This window comes from Canis lupus, chromosome 15 (genome assembly GCF_011100685.1).
Source record: "Canis lupus familiaris isolate Mischka breed German Shepherd chromosome 15, alternate assembly UU_Cfam_GSD_1.0, whole genome shotgun sequence".
NCBI lineage: Eukaryota > Metazoa > Chordata > Mammalia > Carnivora > Canidae > Canis > Canis lupus.
Window position 1 is genome coordinate 50312193 of NC_049236.1, and position 22445 is coordinate 50334637.

Sequence of the window (22445 nt, forward strand, 5' to 3'; positions counted from 1 at the left end):
GAGGGTTGGAATTTGAAACTCTGTTTACCTTCCAGATTCCAAACAAGCAGCATTCCTATCAATAATGGCACATAAATACCGGCGTGATAGCATAGAATCCGATCATTGCTAATATTTTTTTCATCCTGTCTGCTGGTGGAGAAGAATTCTCAGAAGCCATGCATATATTTTACATAAAATAATAGCTAAGCTGCCAAGGACTTTAACGATATAATTTCATCATGGGATTCTGGGCTCTTTGGTTTATGCTGCCATCAGAACCCCAAGACAGAATTAATTCATGTAACTGGGACAAACCCAAGTGCTGTTTTTCCATTCGCCTCATCAGTGAACTCAAACTATCTCAATTGCTCAAGCATTTGGTGGGTAGCGTGTGAGATGGAGAAAAGCTTGTCCGATATATTCGTTAACCTCACAGTAAATTCATGGACAGCAACATACTGTTGTTAAAAATATGAACATTCAGGCCAAGCAGCCTGGGTTTGAACCCCAACTTGGTGGAAAAGCTGTGATTATATCTGAGCCTCCATTTATTCATCTCATATAACATGTGCCGGCTAATATCTACCTCTCAGGGTCTTTGCGAGGACTAAGTGCTGTCAGGATTGCCAGATGGATGCGTCAAGAACCTGCAAAAGGTCCTTCGTACGGTGCCTACGACACGGTAATGTCAATACAGGGCTGCTGTATTATTAGCTACACAGCAAAAGCAAAACATCCCTGGACCACGAAGTTCCAGGAATCCTAGCCACTTCCAGCCAGGAGCTTCTCTTTTTTAGCCCCTAAATTCCCCAGATGCTCCACATTTGTGAATTGTATTATTCCCAGCCGGAGAGAGCAGGGCGGCAGCCCCCACCCTGTCTGGAATCCCAGAGCACCTCAGAGATTCTGACCAAGCACAGCTGCCTGTTGCAAATAATTTAGGAAACATGAAACAGAACATAATGCAGTTTCGCAGAAAGGTCTGAAGAGTGAACTTTCTATGTCTGGCATAGACCTGCTTTTTTTTCTGCAGAGGAATGAAAGCAGGGCTCTGCCCTTTTGCCCCACGAGGCAGGAAGCAGCAACTCCTCAAGTGCAAAAGATGGGGTGCAGGAGGGTCCCATTTCTCCTTATCTTCTGCTACGATTCTACTTTGTCCAGAGTGTCTGGAGGGGCTTCGTGGTTGAGATAAACACACTTCCTGCCTGTAAGTAAGCCTCAGCTTGATAATAGCAGATTATGGCTTCCAATATTGCCTCCACTATGTGTTAGCTGTGTGACCTTGGGCAAGGAACTTCATATATCTGCACTTGTTTATTCTTAATATCTGCAAGAATAAGAGAATGTTAAGCCCCTCGCTGACAGGTTGGGTAGATTAAGTGGCTTATTACATGTAAAATGTCCCATATAACTCCTGGCACATGGCAACTCTCCCACGAAACTTGTTTCCCCTTCCAAATAGCAAAGACCAAAAGAGAGAGGCTCACCCCTATCCCTTTTCCCAGGGTGGTATATAAGCCTCAGTTACCACTCAGTTACCAGGCTGTCTTGGCGTCCCATACCTGGGATGGGTATCCCAGGGGGATGGGTATCCCGGGGGGGGGGGTGGATGGATGTACATATGTATGTAACTAAATTCATTTTTCTGGGCTGCCTGGGTGGCTCAGTCGGTTAAGCATCTGACTCTTGGTTTCAGCTCAGGTCATGATCTCAGGGTCATGAGATCAGGCCCCAAGCCAGGCTCCACACTCAGAGCAGAGTCTGCTTGAGATTCTTTCCCCCTCCTTCTCCCTCTGCCCCTACATCTGCTTGTGCATTTATGCTCTCTTTCTCAAATGAATAAATAAAATCTTTAAAAATTTTTCATTTTTCTTCTGTTAATGTGTTTTTATTATAGGGGATCTCAGCCAAGAATAAAGAATGGTAGAAGAAAAAAATATATTTTTTAAAGATTTTCTTTCTTTATTCATGAGAGACACAGAGAGAGAGGCAGAGACACAGGCAGAGAGAGAGGCAGGCTCCATGCAAGGAGCCGGATGCAGGACTTGATCCCGGGACTCCAGGATCACGCCCTGTGCCAAAGGCAGATGCTCAACAGTTGAGCCACCCAGGCATCCAAAAAATTATTTTTGAAACTATTTTTCCTCTCCTACAATTTCACCTGCCAGCATTGTTAGGTGGTAGGAACGTGAAAGGTAGCTGAAATGCACTATCTTGCAGCCCAAACCCGAGCAAGCTACAGGACCGTTGCCACCACAAGTAGCTTAGTTATCGCTACCACTCTGTCCTTTTCTGAGCACACCAACCTAAATGATGGGAGGAAGAGTAGTTTAGAAATCCAGATTTTGCTGTTAGTTGTCAAAATGAAAGGAAATTTTATCTTAAAGAAATTTGTTTGGGTCACTCTATTTCCTTGCTGTGACCTCCAGAACTGGAGTCCCAGTTCATTGGGAGTAGAGTTTAGGGTCTTTAAATATTCCCATCTACTGTACTTGCCAAGCAATGGCAACCGGTAGCCATAAATGGAGAAGGGGAGTGACATGCCCATAGGTTGCTGGCAGGGTCCCATGTAGGATGCATGTTGAGATTTTTCTTCATAACTGGAGAGACTGCTACCTCCTCACAACCAACAGTTTGTGTTGGATTTATGCAATCTCAAGCCTTTTCTACTTATTTTATGTGACTTTTTCTCATGTACCCCTGCTCTCTCTGAAAATATTTTCTTCTCACCTTTGTGACTGAACTGGTCACAGTCATTTTTAGGAACTGTGAATGTAGTCGAATTTATTTGCAGGTCAATTCAGCAGCTGCTGAGTACCCAGAATAGATCTTTAGAGAGAAAGAACCCTAGTGACAAAGGAAAATAAATGTAGACTTGCTTGTTTTCCCCTCTAAAGCAAGTACCATGCCTGGTAAGTCCTATGTATTTCCCCAAAGCACCTAGAATAGTTCTCTCTGGTGATTGGCATTCCATAAATAGCACAGTCTAGTTTCAGGCTCAGGGGTACTTGGGAGTAAATGGACTGAGGAGGGGGCTTCAGAAAATGGAGTCCCTTCCTTTTAGTGATCCCTTGTTGGTGACCCACACTATCATACATCCTGAGGGAGCTAAGTATATAGTTTATGAGAAAGCATCAACATAAACATTCCTATGTAAAATTTCCACTGGACACTCTTTTAGATTATAATCACTAAAGAGGCTGAGCCTCTGCTTGGTGTGCTTTGAATCATGTCCAGCATCACATTACTTACAAATAAGCTCAAAAATAAATGCTATTAGAAATTGGCAATGATACTAGGCAGATCCCTGGGTTCAGATTGCCTCCATATTTGCAGTGAACCAACCTGTCTCTTTGGTAACTCTCCTGGCTTGCTGGGTCTTGGTTATATTTGTAAAATAACCAGATCATTGCCTCCTTTAATAATCAGACTTTTAAATCATCAAACAAATAATTATTGAACACCCTCCCCCAGCCCTGCCACTTCATTCATTTGCGTAACAAATATTTACTGAGCACCTACTATGTGCCAGGCATTCTGCTAGGAGTTTGGAATACAATTTGTGAGAAAAACAGATGCATTCGTTGCCCCCATGAAGCAGATAGTCTAGCGGGAGAGACTGACATGAAATAAACGGCCACAAAAACAAAAATGCAATTAGAAATTGTGTTAAGTGCTTTAAAAGAAAGCAGAGAGATCTGACTATAAACGTGGAAGCCTAATAGAGCACAGAAAAGGCCTGTGGTTGTACTTTTAATGTCTTTTGTGAAACCACATAATGTAAAAAGTTACTGTCAGTTGAATAACGCTTTAAAATTATTTACATTTAAAAATAAATAAAATAAAATCATTTGTATTTTACTAATTACAACACATGTGTATGCATATGGAAAAAGGTAGTTTGTATGTCTACAATCGTTACAATCCATGCCTGCTTTGCATATGAATGTGTACATGGACACCTGATAGTCTACAAACTCTCCAGTCTCCCAGAGGACTGACGGCCACTTAACCAGAATACCCCATGGGATCTCCTGGCAACAAGCAGGGCTCCTCAGGAGAGATCTTAAAGAAAATCCTGGTTTCCCAATCAGGACTCATATCAACACTCAGTGAAGGCCAGGTACCACGTCCCCACCCCCTGGCAGAATTTATTTACCTCCAGATGGTCTGATCTACTTCAAACTCAACATTCAAAAACTACACCAAATCTTTTCAACGTTCAGGAAAGAGGTTCCATCCTTCCAAACTCCGACACTGTCAGTCTGTATTTTATTTCTCGGGGCTCAACTAGGTGATTGTATGTTACCTCCTAGGAATTTGTATTTCTTCCCTAATGGCCTCCTCGCAATGAAAATACATACTTGATTTATGTTTCTAGATTATAGTCTTTAAGGCTTTCTGTCAAGCTCTCCATTGGAAGCGGAAGTTCTCAATATTCTAATCCTTCTTGCTTAACCAGGAAGCAATGAATGAGGTAAGAAGCTGGGTCCAGGATGGGAATGATTCCTTTTAAAAGGCAAAACCACCAAAGGATAGATGAGGAATTCAAATTCTACCTGTGACTGATGGTCTATCTTTTCCAGGAGGAGGAAACAAGAGGTTTGCTGTGTGCAAGACTCAGGACTGAGCTTGGGGGCTGACCTGGAGCAGACACGTAGAAGAGGAAAGTCCTTGTAGAACTGGTAATACCTCATTTAGACCCTAAATCCCTGGATAGCAGAGATGACATCTTTGTCATATGGGCCCAGTGGTGGCTAGCCCAGTGGATATATAGTTGCTTTTGTCCAAATTCCATATCTCCCATTTCTTAGCCATGGACTAGTGTGAATTGTGTTAAATCAGCTTCTCTGTTTTCTCTCATTTTATTGTGAATATTTCGTTTATTTTGTAATCAGTTTTAGTATTTTGATGATGTGGCAGAGAAATGGGTCTCCAGGACTTAAATTCAAATTTTATCAGACTGATTTATGCACATGATTAAAATATCAAATGGTCCAAAAGGTTTTGCCATGTAAAGAGACAGTACCCTGACCCACCTCTCCTCACCACCATTCCACTTCCCAGAGACGACAGCCTTTAACCAGCTTCTGTTTTTAGTTCTGCTTGTGGTTTCTTCTGCATCTTCAAATAATATGTTTACCCGGCTATGTCTTGATCAACAACCTCAGTAGACATTATCCACTTCCTTTTAGGGTAGATAAGGTTTTAATTTGTGTCTCCCCCACTCCTTGCTAAGTTTTGAAAGTTTTAGCTATTTTAGTTTCTCTGTTACTGTTGTAACTGTAGACAAACCTCTAATTCTTGTTCCATCAACAGTCAATGATACCTTTGACTGCTCATTCAGTAAGATGAAGATAGAAGCCAAATGTCTCTTTCTTCCACCTTCTACTCCTTCTACCTCCCAAACTCCATCTATTCTGTAACCACAATTAAGTTTCCTCTGCTTTGTTTATAGGTTGATTCTAAAAATTGAAAACCAGAAAACAGTGCTTACAATATGGCTGTGTAAATATTGTTACAGAGCTAAGTAGAGCACCATGATTGCATTTCTTTTCTATGGTTCCAATGTCACGACTCCACTAACATTCAAAGAAAAATATTTCAAGAACAAATAGCATCTTCTTTCTCACACTCATCCAATTGCTCAAAATACTGCTACATTTTAGTTTAGTTCGTATTTGTGCAATTTTTTGTTTTTCCTGGAGTTACTGATTGTATTTTTTTCTTCCGGTAGAAGAAACATATGCCTCCTTTATCATATTTAGTCTTTACTCATCTTACTCTGTTGAGGGGGTAGGATGGGGGAATCCATTCCATTCTTCTTGAAAACATTTTTCTTAGAGCCTGTTGATATTCTTTTAATTTGGACAAATGATTTACTAGGTCACTGACAATTGGTATCCAGGGATTTTTTTTTAGTAAATTCTATGATTTCTTCTATTTAAAAACTTTCCATTCTAGGATTTTTGCTTTACCTTTGCTGGACTTGACACACTCAAGTAACCTCCCCAATAAACATGTGTGGGAATACATTTCTTTCCTTCTCGAATATCTGAAACAGACTTCATTAGATGCTCATGCTTAAATATTTGGTTTGATATAGATTTCTAGTTTTAAAATAATTTGCTCTGAGAACTCTAAAAGATTTTTTTCTACTGCATTTTGGCATGGGTGGTTTTGGATTAGAAATCTAATACCAGTTGGATTGGAAAAATAAGGAACTTACTTTTTTTCCCTTTGGAAACTCTTAGAATCTCTGGCCCTTGGTGTTCTGCAATTTCACAGTGAGTATGTAAAAACAGAAACATTCTCTTTTTGTTGTTGTTGGTTACTCGATAGCCCTTGAGTTTAAAAAATTCTGAGTCATTTCTTCTAGCATTTCATTTATTATTATCCTTTTTTCTTTTCACTGTTCTCTGTTTTGAACTCTTTAAAAAAAAGCAGGTGTCCAGAATATAAATATTTATATTTTATATATCTTTGTCCCCCTTTTCTTCATATTTTCCATATTATTCTCCTTTTTCTCTATGTTTTGATGATTTTCTCAACTTAATATTCTACCATTTCTATTAAACCTTAAAATTTTACAATCAAATATTTTAATTTCTGAGAATTCTATCTTGGTTTCTGATTGTTCCTTTTTCTTAGCGTCCTGTTCTCATTTACATATATTATACCTATTCAGATCTTTCAGGAGTAGGGTGATAGCTTTAGTCATGCTACAGACTGTGTAGCTAAGACAACAAACATTTATTCCTTTTTTTTTTTAAGATTTTATTCATTCATTCATGAGAAACACAGAGAGAGAAGCCAAGACATAAGCAGAGAGAGAAGCAGGCTCCTCATAGGGAGCCTGATGTGGGACTTGATCCCCAGACTGGAGGATAATGCCCTGAGCCAAAGGCAGACACTCAACCACTGGCACCCAAGGCATCCCCAAACATTTATTTCTCACAGTTCTGGAGGCTATGGAGTCCAAGATCAAGATGCTATCAGATTCAGTGTCTGGTGAGATCTCCACCCTTATGGCCTAATCACCTTCCAAAGAGCCCACCTCCTAGTACCACCACATTGCTGGATAAGATTTCAATATATGAATTTTAAGGGGACACAAATATTCAGTCCATAACAGCAATCGTCTATCTTGGTTTGTTGAGGATAGTCATAGTTTATACCTGTCTGTCCTGGCATAAATATTAATAGTTCACTGTATCACTCTCTACATTGTCCCAGCTTGAGTGATAAATAACATTATTACTCTCAAGATATTGATGAGAATTTCTTTAAAGTTTTTTTGTGTTCTTGAGTTATTTTTGTTTCATCAGGGTGCGATTTTCAGGTAATTGTTTTTTGTAACCTTGATTGTCCATTGATAATTAAGAATGAGGAAGTAGTAATTAGTAGCTCTGGGTATATAGGGCTTGTTGACTAAATGAGCTTTGTTCTAATGGGGTGGATAGGGAACTGACTCCTGTTCTGGAGACTTCTGAAAGAAAGAATAAGAAGGATTGTATTCCGTGCTACTAATAATCACACGAGTTAAATTCGTCTCATGCCATTTTTAGAATTTCTATAAGATATATAAATCTTTTTCTTTTTATCTTTTCTAGTGGTGATCACATCATGTCCTGGCAGTCATGCAATCTATGTGTAGATATTGTATCTACACAATATCTACACAATACCACAAGGGGTGGGTGGGAGTGGGGAGCAATTGTTTCATATATGAACCTTTAATCAGTCCTCATTTTTCAGTTCCAGTTCTCAGTCTTCTCTCCTGCCTTCCCTGCCAATTCAGGCCCAGAGCTTCTCCCAAGTTCTAGATGATCGAATCCATTCTCTACTGTGAACCCTACCAAACTTTCTTGCATGTACTTTCTGGCTGCAAGAAATTTGCTAAAACTACTCATCCACTTATAGTGTCCCCTCTCCATGTTCTTTGCTGTTATGTGTTTATGGGTTTTTTCCTCTCTCTCTATGTGTGTGTATGTGTGTGTGTATGCATGTGTGTGTGGTAACAGGTAGAAAATGTGCTCAGTCCAGCATCTTGAACAGATAGAAAGTTATTTTTTTATCCTTTATAATGAGAATACCAATATTTTTCCCATTTACTTTTTGGCAGATTCAGACTGAACCCCAATATCCATTCTCCTTAATTTGTCACAGAATCCCAATTTTTAGCAGGCACACAGTAACCCGGAACAATTCTAGCCTCCCTTGCAACTTGATGTGACTAAGTTCTGGTGAAATGGGTTATAAGTGGAACGGCCTTAGATCAACTCCCTAGAACTACCCTTAAGTGATAGGAAGTCTTTGGCACTGTCTTGAGCCATGAGCTGAGGCTACATAAAGAGCCTAGGTTTCTGACACCATGAGCCCAATACTAGTCCTGGACCACTCACCTAGACTTTTATGGGACAGAAATTTTGTTTTGCTAAAGGCATTGTTATTTTTATGTTTTCTTCACCAACTAATACAACCTTAAAAATTATCAGATACTATTTTTTAAAATATTTCATTCATTTATTCATGAGAGAGGCAGAGACAGGCAGAGGGAGAAGCAGGCTCCCCGCAGGGAGCTTAATGTGGGACTCGAGCCCAGGACCTGGGATCATGACTCAAGCCAAAGGCAGATGCTCAACCACTGAGCCACCCAGGTGCCCCTAGATACTATTATTATATCTTACACTAGATTGTATTTTAAACTGCACTGGCCCAGTGACTTTTTGGAACCCCTCGTCTTTGTCTTACTCATTTTCCTCATCAACAGCTGGCATAGAGTAGAATTCCTTATATTTATTTATTAAATAAATTATCTCAATAGTTATTAGTTCTTTAAAATAATTTAAAGCCATAAAACCACAAAATAAAAGTGTTAAAATGATTTCAGCTCATTAATGTTTCTAATATATAAAGGGCTTCTAAAAAGAGAAAAGACCAAAAACTCAATAGAAAAATGAGCCTAGGACATGACACTGAAGGTAAAATGCAAATTGTTCTGAAATATACAAAAAGGTGGTTGGCCTCACAGACAACATAAATACACATGAAAAATTATGTGAAAATACCATTTCTCACCTATCAGATTAGTAAAAGTCTAAGTATGACCCCATCCTCTGTTGGTGAGGCTGTAGGGAAACAGATGTGTCATGCACTTTTGGTGGGAATGCAGCATGGCACTACTTTGTGATAGGGAATCTGTCCATAGCTACCACAATGTAGAATTATGTATTCACTCAGCAATCCTACTTGTAGAAATCTCTTATACATGCTTGATATATATATATAATATATATATAATATATATATATAATATATATATACACATATATGATTATATATTATAGCAATGAAATAACAAAATATTGGTAACAGCCCAAATATTCCTTGGTTGGGGAGCTAGTCAAATAAATTATGGTCCATCATGCAATGGAATACTATGCAGCAATACAAAATGAAGATCTTTGTAGTTTGATATGGGAAGAGTCCCAGCATGTTTTCTGAAGTGAGAATAGCAAACAAGGAACTAATATATTTAAATGTTGCCTTTTATGCAAAGAAAAAGAGGGAATTCAAAATATTAATTGATAACATAAAGAAAACTTGTCAGGATAGATAAGACGCTAATAAAAATAGTTACCTAACTGAATGAAGAGAAACAAAGATAGAAGTGAGACTTTTTAAAAATTTCCATATAGTTAACACATAGTGTTACACTAGTTTCAGGTGTACAATATAGTGGTACAATTCTATACATTACTCAGTGCTTATCATGATAAGAAGTGAAGCTTTTGTTTTAAAGGTTTATTTATGTGAGAGAGAGAGAGAGAGAGAGAGAAAGAGAGGATGTGGTGAGGAAGAGGGATAGAGGGAGAGGGAGAGAGAGAATCTCAAGCAGAGCACAGAGCCTGATACAGGGCTTGCTCTCACAACCATTAAGATCATGACCTGAGCTGAAATCAAGAGTTGGATGCTTAATCAACTGAGACACCCAGGTGCCCCTTGGTTTTGTTTTTGATTCGTGTAACTCAAATGTATATTTGAAAAAAAAAAGAAAATATAAGTAAAAAATAAACAAGTATGAAAGTTTAAATAAACGTTATAATTTCCTAAAATATAGCCAGTGCCTGAAAGGGACTATAGGACCCACTAGAATTCACAGGCATGCAAACATATTTATTACACTAGCTTGATTGTAGGTTTCAGACTTACAGAATCGAAGACAATTAAAATTAGTAAGGATCTGGATATTTGCTTGTTCCAATCCTCTCATTTTGCAGATGGATAAAATGAGTCCCAGAAAGGCTTAGTTACTTGACCAAGGTCACACACTTATTAAACAAAGCCAGATTTTACTATAGTTGGCTGACCTCTAGCCAAGTGTTCTTTCTACTATTCTGTGTTCTCTAGATATGTAAAGGATGAGTTAAGTGACACATAATCTCATACTGCACCATATTGCTTAAACCAGAACCTCAAAAAACTAATCAATTTGTTCCAGTATTTATCATGCCCCTCTATGTCCCAGAGCCTATGTTAGGAGCTACAGTCAAGTCAAGGAGGTCCTGCCCCCTCTGTTATCTGCACTCTAGCTCCTACAGAACCTGGTCCCCAAATGAGATTAGGACAGTTAGTTGTGATAGTTCCTATCTGAGCTCACTCTTCTACCTCCCAGGAGATGTCAAGAACTGCCTGGCCTCCAGGTCACTCAGGTTTTGGCCTTGGCCATGGTCAACCTTCAGAGAGCAGATGCCAGAAGTCTCACACTGAATGTGCTTGGGTCAACCAGAACAACAAAGCCAAATCCCCTGATTTCCTAAGCCTTGAGGGAGCAGAGTGAAGAGAAACTAAAATGTGGATTCAAAGTGAGAGGCAATTAAGGAAATGGGAAAAGCAAGAGAGAGGAGAACAGAACAGGGGTGGTTTGGAGGCATCGTGGAGACAGAATTATATTAGTCAGGACAGGCTATGGTAACAAATAATTCCCCAAATCTCAGCTGCTTATGACAACAAAAGATGATTTCTTGCTCATGAAAAATCTTCTCTGAGTTCAAGTGACTGTTCAGAGCAGCTCTCCTCTCTTCAATGACTCAGGGATCTAGACTTTTCCAGTATGTCTCCAAGATTGAGTCTTTGGGTTTACATGGTGACAGGGATTGGAGGAGGGAGAATTGGAGACAGTGGGTATGGTAACTAGCAGCCATGAAACTCTCCAGCCCAGAGTCACTAGCCCATTGGCCGAAACTAGTCACAGATCTCACGGGCCCTACAAGGCAGGCTGAGAACTGTGGGAGCACATACGGGATATTTGGTGAGCAATACTGTTTGCCATGGAAATTACCAAGATCACAACTTTCGTATTGTCCCAACTGTCAGTGGGTTGATTATTTAAAAGTTGCAGAGTAAGACAAAAATAGGGCTGAAAGTGATCCCTCCTTTTTTTCCCTTAGTACTCACACATTATTAACATCCATTTTTTTAAACTCAGTTTTTATTTAGAGTTGGACCAGGACAAATTTCAGTCCTTTCAAAATAACAAAGCAGTAGAAATTTCAGGATGCTAAGAGACTTAGATCATTGAGGAGTTATTCTATTATCCTTTTAGTCTCCAATCCCAAGCATTACTAAAAAAACAAACAAAAACAAAAACAAAAAAACAATAATCAGATGTTACCTACACAGTTTGGGGCTTCTACTGGTAAGATTTGTTCTCCTTTTTATTGGTAGAAGTTTGAGTAGTTCGAGATTCCCCAGTTTTTGAGGGAGCCAGACACAGAGAGGAAGATGTATGGATTCCTTTATTATAACTTCTCTGGAGGCAGAAATGAGGGACTGTGGCCAAAAGCCAACTCCATATTCTTTACCAGCAACATTCAATTGTTACTCAACATAATTTGGATGCAGACTATCTCATCTCCCATACTCCCCTGTAAGTTCCTTAGAGTCAGAACACACAAGATAATACACACACACTTAAGAGTGCATTCATCTCTCTCATGGTACCCACCCACAGTAGGTGCTTGGTCAGTGAGGGTCCATGAATTAAGATCTCTCAAGTCCCCAGGGTGCAGGATGCACTTGCAGTCCCATGGGCTGGAGGCTGTGCTGCCTTAGTCTCTCCATTTCTTCTGATCACTCGGGCCTGGTGGCCCAGACTGGTTCACCCAGTGCAGCTCAGGGGGCCCCATCTCTCCTCCAAACTGTCACTGCATTCACTGAAATGGCTTATGGTATCTTCACTGTTGTGCCAATCGTTGTGTCACTGATCTGTCACCCTTTTTATTACTGGTAATACCTCATTTATTCAAATATTTTTTTGTAGAAATGAGACATTTTCATTGTTTTGAAAATGTATGTACAATTGGTCCTTGAACAACACAGGAGTTAGGGGGGCCGAGGTATAGAAAATCTACGTATCACTTTTGACTCCCCCAAAACCTAACTACTAATAGCCTACTGTTGACTAGAAGCCTTACTGATAATACACAATAACAGCACCAATAATAGTCAATTAACACATATTTTGTATGTTATATGTATTACCCACTATATTCTTAAAGCAAACTAGAGAAAAGAAAATGTTATTTAGGAAATCTAAGAAATATATTGAAGAAATCTAAGAAGATACATTGATGGTACCGTGCTATATTTATTGGAAAAAGTTCATATATAAGTGGATCTGTGCAGTTCAACCTGTGTTGTTGACAAGGGTCAACTGTATTCAGTTGTTTTAACATGCATATATGTTTTGCCTACTATGTTAACCAGGCTCTATTTTAAGTACTCTACGAATATGAACTCACGGAATTCTCGTAACAACCCTTTATGCACTCAAAAAACACAATGAGAGCACTATTCCTAACGCTGAGGCACAGAGATGTTAAGTCATTTACCCAAGCTCACAGCTAGTGAGTAGCAGAGCTGAGATTTGAACCAAAGCAGGTATTCCCTAATCCTTAGTAAAATGTCTGCAGCAAAGGGTTTTGTCTTTTTTTTTTTTTTTTTTTTTAATGATCTTTTCACTCGGATACTTCAAACCAGATAGTGACTTCAAGTCATTGGGCGAAACTACTATCCCAGACAGAAACCCTGCAGAACCCGAAGCCATTAGGGCAACTGAACTCCCACTCTTGTTTGTTTCCCAGAGGTGAGCCTCCTGCAAAATGTGCACTGAGTAGATTCCAATTATGCTCTCACCCTTGTGCCCAGATTGCAGATCCACGGCCACTTCAGTTTCCTGTTATCTTCCCAAACCTTCACTCACACCTCCTGCCCCATATTTTTTTCAAATGGGCAGTTTGCTGAAGGGAGAGATCCAACTGGGGAGCTCTTGCTGGACATATTGTGGTTTCCAGTGGGGTAGTGCTGCCCCTTTGGGGCGTTTGGAAAGCAGAGAGCAGTTTCCTGGGTGGTCACAGTGATCCAGTGACTCTACCAGCATTGAGTGGACCACAGCCCAGGACTGCTGTCACAGCCAAGAATTGTCTGTCCTACATAACTTTGTCCTACTGGACAATTACACAGATGAGAAACCTGTTTTATTTTCATTTAAATTCAATTAACTAACATATAATGTATTATTAGTTTCAGAGGTAGAGGTCAGTGATTCAACAGTCTTACCCAGTGCTCATCACATCACGTGTCCTCCTTAACGCCCACACCCAGTTACCCTGTCCCCCCTTCCCCCTCCCCTCCAGCAACCCTCAGTTTGTTTCCTGTGGTTAAGAGACCTGTTTTTAATCATCTGATCATGGAACCTTACCACAAAGTTTTGAAGTTTTGGAGTTTGGGGAGGTTTTATTTTGTTTACACTATAATGTACACTTAATTTCCAAGGAATTCGACTACTGTGCAAATCAAGGAAAGGCTGTTCTTTATTTTGTTTGGAACTTTATCAGAGGACTATTGACTATTCCAGTAAACACATCACTGACAGTGATCCCAGTCAGAGTTTCCAGTCACCAGTCTACTAATGTATTCCCAGTCTGCATCCGTAAGCACATGCAAGCAAGCGCATCCATGAGGATTTCACATGTGCAGGCATGGAGCACTTCCCCAGAACTAGTAGTACATCTTTTGCATTGAGATACACATGATTTTATTGTGAGTTACCTTCCTTATGTAGTCTGGCCTATTTCTGGGTTTTGGAGGAATGATGATGAAATTTGACACCCCTGACTTGACCTTCCAACCAGAGAGATATTCCTGGCCAAACTCTCATCATCATCATCATCATCATCATCATCATCAATTTTTCTGAGTGCCTGGATATTACCATTAGGCAAGATACTAATTTACTCGAAATTATGTGTGCATATAGGTTACGTTGTCTGTGGATTTCACTTTGGGAAGATAAGGGGGCATTATAAATGGTTTTAAAAAACATCATCAGGACTGATGGATCAGAGAATAGCCTCTCAAGCACCCACATAGAAGGAGGCAGGGCATGTACAGCAAACCCTCAGTACTGTAGTGAGGGAGCTAAACAGGGACAAAGCCTGCCCCAATCACAGCCCAGCCTAATTACCACGTTGCAGATAATGATCAGCTTGCTGCCGTACCCTGCGAGCAGCTGCAGGAAATCAGTCTGGCTGAGGGCATGCTTTACCCTGGGTTACTGGAGTCAACTTGGCTTTGATTCACAAGAGCTGGCAATTGCACTAAGTATATGACAGATCAACAGAAGTCTTTCCATTTGCAAAGCACCTGGGAAAACCTCCTAATAGGCCTACTACACGATTGGCACTTAATGAATATGTAACAGAAGTACAATTTGATTGAAGGAGGAGATTCTGGCCTATTTTTCTGGGTTTTGGAGGAATGTTGATGAAATCCTACACCTCTGGCTTGATTTTCTAACCATAGAGATGTTCCTGGTCAAACACATCATCATCATCATCATCATCATCATCATCATCATCATCATCAACAACGGCTCCTGAGTGATCACTATTCAGAGCCGCAGTGCCTGAGACTGCTTGCTCATCTTGATAGTGCCGGGTGTGATCATTACGACTTTTATTATCCGACGCACTTATTCAACATTCAACAAATGTCTGTCAAGCACCTACTCTGTACCAGACGGTGCCAGATGCGAACAAGATGTGGTTCCTACTGTCAGGAAAGTTCACAGATTCACGGAAGAAATGGATATTAATAAATAATTATGCATTTATAGCTGATTTAATTATGAAAAAAGAAATTATTTGAATACCCCATGGGCACCTGAACTCATCAGTCTTTGCCTCCCACAACCCAGGTTGCTTCTCCCCAGAAGTCCTCATCTTAGCTGGATTTTTATCCAACCAGTTCCCCACGTCAGAAAATAGTCATCTTAACAAATTGCTTCTTTCTCACTTCTGACCCCTGACACCCAATTAATCACCAAGCTTACTGCTACTTTTACCCTCCAAATGTTTTTCTAATGTGTCCCTTCCTCTCTGTCCCCCACGGCCCTCTTTCTCATCAGCCTAGACACTTGCAACAACCCTATGACAAGTTTAGTCTTGTCCCCATATTAAGCAGAATTCAGGCACAGATAAAAGCATCTACTCCATCCAGTTTGGGTGGAAGGGGATTGGTTAGAGGGCCTTAAATGGCTTACAGAATTGTTGGAAAGCTGAATAAACAGGTTGAGCTTTTGAAAGTGGCTTTTGACAGCCACATTTCAAACCTGGACACCAAGGGAACTACTGCCTCTTTTATAATCACAAAGTTGTGTGCCAAATACAGAAGCCTGAGCTTCAGCTGCCAGCTCCAGAACCACGCCGCCACTGCCATAATCAGGATTCCAGTACAACCAGGAAGCCATGACAATTAGGAAACAGCCATGATGAGAAGCAGCCATGACCGGGAAACTACTGCCGTAAACCCCAGCACCTCCATGAGTGAGTTGGCAAGCAAACCAGCACAGGCCCCTTGCCTCATTTCCACCTTCCAAATCTCAGGCGAGTACTTCTGTGTAATATAACCTAAGTCGTACCCAGAACCCTAGTTTCAGTGGAGTCCTGCAAGTGCACTTGGAGCTCTCTAGCCACCGCAGAGCTGCAGTGTAGGAAGGCTCTCCAGGAGATTAGAATAAATGTGCAAGCCCACTACATCTACCATTCCTTCCTGAGTGAAGTATCTGAAACAGAAATCTGACCACATTGCCCTCCTGTTCCTCCCTCCTGATTCTCCACTGCTCACAAAATAAAGTGAGTCCAAGTTCTTTGGCTTGGCTTCTCTTCCACCATATGCCGCCAGCCACTCACACTCAACCCGCTGGTAGCACCAGGGTGCATTCTCTGCTCTTGTAGGACCCCATGTCTTCATTCCTGCTACCCCCTCTGTCTGGAATGCACTTTCCATCTTGTCTGGCTTTTACTGATCCTTCCAGACTCTGTTCAGGTGCACCAGGAAGCCCTTCTTGAACCTTAGGGGCCATTCGCTACCATTGCAGGTTTCCTGGGCATGCCTAGATCTTGAAATTATCTGCTCATATTTCTGCCTATGTCATTAGATATGTGTTCTCCTGGAGCAGCAATGAATTCATTTTTTGTACTTTCAGTGCCTAGCACAGTACCTGGCCCTAAGTAGATGCCACATAAAAATGTGTTAGACTGAAAGGAATGGGAATGAATTAAGCATGTCTTCAGTTGGGTTCTCTAGGAGTCAGACTCTGAGGCAGGGTTCACATGTAGGCAGTTTATTGAAAATTTGTTGGGGATCAGTCTCTGCAAGGGGGCAAGAAGGTGAATGGGGACGTGAGGAAAGCAAGGTTCGATAGATGGAGGCACTGAACAGTGGTACAGTGGTAATAGACCTCAGCCAGCCCCACAGTGAGTGCAAGAGCTGGAAAGACCCTCTGAGTTGTCCCACCTGGAAGCAAGAGGGCTGGGCCTTTATATCCCCATATTAACTCATCATTCAATGTGGAAGACAGGGTGTCGTCTTGGTCTCAGCAACCCCCTTCCCCTGAGGGCAACTTCAGAAGGTGGCTGCATCAATCAGAGTTTGATCAAGAAGGAGAACCACTATGATAAATAGGTGGATGGAAGGATGGAGGGATGAATGATAGATAGCATTTGTAGCTGATTTAATTATGAAAAAAAGAAACAAGATGATATGATATGATATTTACTCATTTATTAAAGGGATCTGGCTTTATGCTATCATGGGAGCTGATTACACTGTTTCTGTGAAACTGTTGTTTCTGTGTCTGGGGTTGGAGCCTGAAGTCTGCAAGACAGGTGGTCAGAATAGAAGATGAAAGTGAAGTGGGGGGAGTAGGACAAACTGGAACCTATGAGGCTATGCTGGAACCCAAGAGAATGGGCTAGAATCCATGTCAGTCTCTTTATCCAAGCCACCATCATAGCCAATGGGTGTGTAGAGAAGCTGGCACCCTCCATCAGGGAGCTAAGACTTGTCAGCTGCCAACACTGCCAGATTCTGGGAAAATGAGTGCCTCAATACTAAAACAGGGACCTGGACAGAGATCCACAGCAAAGTGCTGTACAGAGAACACCACTCGGCAAGATTCCTGCCCTCTTGGGCCTCGCTACCCAAGGATGACAAAATCTGGCCTGGAAAACTGGTGAGTCATGTATAGTCAATGTACAGTAAATGAAATAAAAATTAAACCAGTTAACAAACACCTTACCTACTATCACAGACTGTGAACTTTGAGATGAAAGAAAAGAACAGAAGATATCTCTAAGGGCCAGAGGGGATTTTTCAAGGGTTCGCAAGATTAAAGGTGATAGTGGGAGAGAGATTGGAGCTGAGAGATAAGGACAAGGAAACAAGTTATAAACATGCACGACATGTTGTAGTTTTGATGAGGAATGTGGGAAATGGGATTTGGAGGATGAAGGTCTGGGAAATATTAATAGAAAACAACATATAGTGTCAGAAATCTATTCATCTATCCCTTCTTCCAGCCCTCCCTATTCCTTGGCCATCGTCTTAGTCAAGGATGGCACTCTGTAGTTCCTTCTCACTTCTTGCCCAAGAAATCACTAATTAATGAGGGCCGTCTTTCCTGATGTGCCCAGATATGGTTTCAGAATTCTTCTGAGCTCAGCTCTCCAGGTAGCCATACCACCCAACTGGATGGAGCGCAGCAGTCCTCCTGGTCTCTATTTCATTCTATTCATTCATACTCACTTTACCATTTCCCCTAAGGATGCCCGTGTCTCACACCACCTTTAGCTACAATGACAGAGCTACAACCTACAATGCTACTTTCCGCATCCCTGGCCTTAGTGGCAGAAGGCAGAGGGGAAGGACTGGAGGCCTTTAATGCTATTTCTCCAATTTCTCCAGCACAGCACAGTCCTGCTTCTCTGAGATGTGGGTTTAGGAACCAGGATGAGGATTAGTGGGAGCAAAGACAAGTGTTGGGGATAAGCCTGTCTGCTATTTTCTGAATAATTGTTCTTGAGAAGCAGGCATTGGAAAGAAATTGGAGGAATTCTGTTTTTACTAGTAACAATTATGAAGGAGATCTATTTAGAGCTCTACCTTGCTTTTAGCAATGGGTAGATGTTAATTGAATGTTTAAAATCAACCTATTGGCTTAGACCATCATTGCAGAAAACTTGAGTTCTGATTTATTAACTTAATATTTTAACAATGCATTAATAGTGCATTCCTCTGGCCCTATTCCCCAATTAATTTTTTGTAAGCAAGCATTTAAATGTTAAAGAATGTTAAGGAATCTCTTTGTAAGGCAAATGATTGCTTTGTAGTGTAAATAACTCCCTCAGTTTATCTAATATTGATATTACCTGCTGCTATTATAGAAATTTATATTTTTCAAAGCACTACCTTACTTAAATGTATTTGATCATCCAAATGACTCTGTAGGGTAAGTGTGGGGCTGCTGTTACTCCCACTCTCTGAAGAAGAAACAGGAAGTATACTTTTAAGTGTTTTGCTGAGCTAAGTTTACATGGTTTGAGTTGTTAGTGACAGTTAAGACTTGGTCCCGTGTCGTCTGACTTGTGGCCAAAACTGAGTGCTTTCCATTGAAGTGTATTATGTCAAGTTATATATCTGCTTGTTTGTTTGTTTGTTTTTATTTTTTAAGTAGGCTCCACACCCAGCATGGAGCCTCATGCAGGGCTTGAACTCATGACCCTGAGATCAAGAACTGAGTTGAGTTCAAGAGTGGGTCATTTAACTGACTGAGCCACCCAGGTGCCCCATCTGCTTATTTATTTTTTAAGGTGATAACAGCTGTATGATGTTCTCTGAGTTCAAGTATATTCCAAAATGATCTCCTTGAAGAGGAACTGAACTATGGTCTCATTGAATGATTGCAATCTTTGGTCTAGAATTTTCAAGCTGGACTCCTCAGGACCTCACTGTGCTTTGACTTATCTCAGATGTTCTTAAAAATGCAGATTCTGGGTCCCACCTCAGACCCATCAAATCTGAATCTCTGGGGTGGTAGGAGGGAAAACATCTGCATTTTTGACAGGGTTTTCAGCTAATCCTAAAAGACCTCAATGTTTGAGAACCACTCATTGAACGTACCTGTCTTAAGATGAGCACACATGACCATCATAAGCTTTGATAATGCAGTAGCCAGACTCAAAAAGCTAACGTGCAGCCATCAGCTATAGATCATATTAAATGTACCATTACGTTCATAATGCATGGACTGATCTCAGTCTTCGTCCACAGAAATATGGTGATCAGAAGAACCAAAAGAATTTGTATTACAGCACCGTTTGCCACCACAAAACCATTAAATAGCTTTTCTGTGTGCTCTTAGATATATGCCAAGGAAAAGGATGAAATCTCCTGGGACTTCCTTGAGACCTTCACCTAGTAGGTTTTATTAGCATTTGAGGAAGGGCTTGGGGATCAATTTTTGGGGAACCCAGAAGTTTAATGTGACAGAAACAATACCACAGGCTCACTGAGCCTGCTTCTCATTTTCCTGGCAGCACCAATATGCTAAAGCCTAGTATTTTTGCAGTTAGGTGAGTCTAAGGGACTAGTTCCCACTCTGGAATATGAGAAGGAGTATGGTGTACTGCCCAGGTAATGATAGCAAGGCTGTCTTATTTATGAGATCTCTCTTTCCTCCTGCTGGAGGCAGAGGACACAGTGAAGAGCCCCCAGCCTTGGGGGTAATGCCAGAGACACAAGGTAGAGGAGCCTGGGTCCCTAATGACTAGGTGGAGCAGAGAGCAGAGCCTACCATCCTCCCCTCCCCCCCCACCCCCAGCCTCCAACTCACATTGGGCTATGTAAGATGTCAGTGATGCCAGAGAAAAAGAACGTTTGAGACTACGTCACCACCAAGCTTTGGGTGTCTGTCACAGCGTACTGCTGGCTCTGATGACATGGATAGATCCTCCAGCATTTCGTCCTCCTCCCTCTTCTCAGCTTCCCAGAGGCAGTTCTGTGACCTAAAGAGTACATGTTTGTTGTCTTCTCGCCACTTTCTGCACCATCCCTCTTAGCACTTGGAAACCAGGCCCTTCCTCTCCACCCCCCGCCCCCCCGCTCCCCAGAACCTACACTAGTTTTCTGGTCTGCAGTTAAATTTTGCCTGGAAAATGTGGACTGCAATTAACCATCAATGCAAAGCCTATTTATTTTCCACCTCTCTGCTGACATTTAAATTCAGTATTTAATACAAAGGGAATAAAGTGGGGACAGATCCCTCCAATATGAGTTTCCAAGGTCTGGTTCCCCAAGGTGGCTAACGGTAGAAGCCAGGTGTCCCAGGGTTGTCCTGTCCTTCCCAGAACCCAGCTTTAGCATTAGGTGGCCTGAAAGAGGTTTCCATAGGCCAAATATCTATCCCCAACTGGGGGCAGTAATTGCATTTAGGGAGGTTGTTCTAGTGATAACCCCAACTTTACCTTCTCTGGAGCTCTTGGGTGTGCTGCAGCGTCAGTCATAAGTTGGAAGGGAGTGTGCTTGGTGGACAGAGGGCGGCGAGAAATGCCCCAGATCTCTATCACTTATGAGCTATGTGACCTTGAGTGAGTTCATTCACCTTTCTGGGCTGTGGTTGTTGCACCTGCAAAATTAGCACTTAACTAATAAGTCTGTTTAAGAGACAGGACTACAAAGGGCTTAGTGCCTGGCACTTAGCGAGTATCCATAAATGCTAGTTGTTGCGATGGTAGCCATGCTTGTGGTAGTTATGATAACATCTGGATTTCTTCTGCTTCTGTTTTGGTGGCTGTCCAGTTGCTCTAGAGGAGACTCTGTCCCCAACTAGAGGCAAACTATGACTTTCTAGAATTTTAAAGAAAGAAGGGACCTTTGTGAAACCCCTCATTGTACCGGTGGGTGTCCTGTGGCCCAGAGCGGTGAAGAGATGTGCCTAAAGTGATTGATGTCAGCAGTGGAACTGAGGCTTCGCTCCCATGTGCTTCCTGTCCCCCAACCCTTGCATAGAGCTTTCCCTACAACACTCAGGTTCTGAAAGCAAGACCTCCTGGATTGGAATACTGCTTCCTGATTTGAATACTGCCGAATACGGGAAAGATCCCTGGTTTCAACATGCCCCAACGTGTCCTTGTCCGCAAAGTGGGGAGAATAATTGCTTGTATGTCACACAGTTTTGAGACTGGAACAGTTTCTGGTTCATAGAAATCCCTCTGTTAAGTTTAACTGTGCTTAGCGATCCAAGCCCGTGAGATGCAAGCTGAGCCTGCCTTCACATCTAGAACAAGAGAACTTAGCACTCCCTAGACCACAGCTCCGCTAACGTGTTGGACACCATGGGCCACGGCTGACCCATAACCTCACAGTCTTTATCACTTCTAGCAAGTTTTCCCTAGCAGCTCTGCCGAGTGGCATGGTCTAATCCTGCCTGCCAGCTTTACAAAATCAATCTAAAACGACTTCATGAGGATGACAGGCCAGGATTAGGAGACATTTCTGATGGACAAGAAAATGGAGACCCAGAGAGAGTGAACCCCGTGTCTTTCCTCATGTGTGTGAGTCAGTGACAAAAACATAGTCAGGGCTGAGCCCTCCTGGGCCCTGCCTGGGAGCCTGGGGCCTGTTCCTGTAAGCCCCACTCGCCTCCCCACACATGTCTGCCCTCCCACTTTTCAATCTTGGACACCCCGATGAATGTGGGGCTAGAATTCTAAGCTGAACTCCCCAGGATCTCACCTGGCATTGACTCGTCTCAGACAAAATGTGCTACAGTCAAAAAAACAGCAACGGAGTCCCTAGAACTCCCAGTCAGCAGAGAATCTTCCCTCTGCCAGAAGTGGGATAAATGGAAGAGAGGCAAAAATACTTCCACAAACACTCTTAAGCCCTATTTGATAATGAGAAGAGGAAAGGCACTGGAGGTAAGACATGTCCGTTAGCTTCCCCCGGGACCTGACCTTGATCAGAGTAGCCTTAGACTACTTGCCCAAATCATAAAAGAAATCACAGTGGCTACGGAGCTGGATTTTTCTAAAGAGGAAACCACAGACCTCATTTCC

At 41.6% G+C, this 22445-nt stretch overlaps 1 long non-coding RNA gene across 6 annotated transcripts in view; it reads left to right on the top strand.

Annotated features, from left to right (window-relative positions):
* Positions 1-22445, top strand: part of LOC102152372 — a 36169-nt gene that overhangs the window by 505 nt on the left and 13219 nt on the right. For 4 of the 6 annotated variants that reach the window (XR_005370888.1, XR_005370887.1, XR_005370889.1 and 1 more), the window contains exons 2-3: positions 576-664; positions 4569-4667. This is a non-coding gene — a long non-coding RNA (uncharacterized LOC102152372). Of the gene's footprint in view, positions 1-575; positions 665-1015; positions 1190-4363; positions 4460-4568; positions 4668-22445 lie in introns of all 6 variants that reach the window. The other 2 variants (XR_005370892.1, XR_005370891.1) reach the window with 2 other exon arrangements.